The sequence below is a fragment of the Poecilia formosa genome, unplaced genomic scaffold, assembly GCF_000485575.1.
Source record: "Poecilia formosa unplaced genomic scaffold, Poecilia_formosa-5.1.2 Scaffold141, whole genome shotgun sequence".
NCBI classification, from domain to species: domain Eukaryota; kingdom Metazoa; phylum Chordata; class Actinopteri; order Cyprinodontiformes; family Poeciliidae; genus Poecilia; species Poecilia formosa.
In genome coordinates this window covers 1,644,192-1,645,978 of record NW_006800080.1, presented here as the reverse complement: position 1 = coordinate 1,645,978, position 1,787 = coordinate 1,644,192, and the positions used below count along the sequence as shown (strand labels likewise).

The window sequence follows — 1,787 nt, the reverse complement described above, 5'->3', positions numbered from 1 at the left end:
CACAAAGGCCCAGAGGAAAGGCTTTGGGTCTTGATGCCTAGCAAAGGCATTTTTAGTATTAAGGAAATAAATAAATCTTACCTAAAGTGAAACACTGAGTCAATCAACAAATGAATCAAAATGCATATTGATTATTATTTTATTAAGAAATTATGCAAAGAATATGAGCAATGACTCCTCTAACGAGTCCAGGAAAGTGAAAAAAAAGATGAAAGTATATCGCTTTTAATATCCACCATCCTTCTACAAAGAGGGGAAGAAAGGGAAGTATCCCGTTTCAGTTTAGTTCACAACTCTGGTATTTGCACTTGCAGACTGTGACCTTAGACGGTTCAAACCAAGTACAGAGAGGAAAACAATTAACTTGTTATCTTCTATATTCCCAGCAAAGTTGCATTGTCTCGTAAGTATGTAATCAACAATATCATCCAGATGCTTCCGTTTCTCTTGAATTTGTCCTGTAAAGGTGTTGTTTTATAAGCTATGTATCAACTACATCAACACGATGTTCAATCAGATGTGTACAGGATAGAACACCTGCAAATTAATTAAGGTGTCATATTTTTAGGGTTAAAGGAGAGGGGACTCTATAGTGAGACTTGAACACTTGAGAGTTTTTGAAGGATTGCATTCATTCAGTGAATCCCACCCTTAATAATTAATCAGTGGCATTTTGATCTTTGATAGTTTTTTAAAAAAAGTATTAACATGTGCTCATGATAAAAAGCTTGCAAATATTTTTAAGCGATTTCTAAAATATTTTTTTAAAAAGACGAAAAGAGAAAATAATTTTTTTTCTTCTAGGACACATATATATTTTACATATCGTTTTACGAATGTATTATTGAAGAGTTTGCAGACCGAGAAACAACCAAAGTGCAGTTTGTCTCCATGTGATTCGCAGCATGACAGACTTTATGCTTAAGCTCCACCCACTCAGTTCATTCCGTGAACGAACCCAAACTCACTCAGCAGGTCCGTGTTCATATTTCCTGCTGCAGCTTGAACGAAAATTCAGAGAGACAGCAGCGGACGAAGCTTCGTTAACAGCGGTCTGTAAACCTAAAACATATCTCTGTTATCAGCAACTGTTCTTACTGGTAAGTTTTCATCTCATCTACTTTTGTTTCTGCTGTTCCGATTCGTTTAACGCTAAAGATTGATCAGAGCAAATGCAGCTGCAGACAGTCGTGTTTTGAACAATTGTTGGTTTTAGATACTATTATTTTTTTATTTACAGCGATGTTTTCCTAAGCATCAGAAGGATAAAACACGCATTTATTGTATTTGTTTATTATACGAAGAGCGATCATTTCCCAGAAACGTCCTCCTACTGTTCCCAGCATTACACGCCTCTTCTTTTATTTCCCACAGGCACGATGGTGAACTGCTGTGGTCTGGTCACTGACAGGAAGGAACCAGGTACCTGTTAGAAAACGAACAAAATAACAGATTTTATGTTTGTTCCGCAGTCATGTTCTCTTTTTAATCTAATTGATTTACTGACTCTTCTCAGAACTTGTCTTAAACATAATGCAGAACCATAGGAAGTTTAAACAGTTTAATCAGACACTTTTAAACAGTTTCTATGGTTTATTCATGTCCTTGTTTTGCTGCTTTAGTTCCTCTGAAGAGCATTGATGCTCAGCTGGAGGTGAAGGACCATGTAGCTACTCTGGTCTCCACTCTGAACTATGAGAACAAGGAGGACAAACCTCTAGAGGCTGTGTTTGTCTTCCCTCTGCCTGGAGATGCTGCTTTGTGTCATTTTAGTGCTCAGATTGGAG

General features: G+C 37.0%; 1 long non-coding RNA gene across 1 annotated transcript; it reads left to right on the top strand.

The window, feature by feature from the left end:
- Nucleotides 1-945: 945 nt before the first annotated feature.
- LOC103145390 (uncharacterized) lies at nucleotides 946-1,786 on the top strand. The gene is made up of 3 exons (XR_477022.2): nucleotides 946-1,100; nucleotides 1,375-1,422; nucleotides 1,623-1,786. It is a non-coding gene; the product is annotated as an uncharacterized LOC103145390 (long non-coding RNA).
- The last annotated feature ends 1 nt before the right edge of the window (nucleotide 1,787 follows it).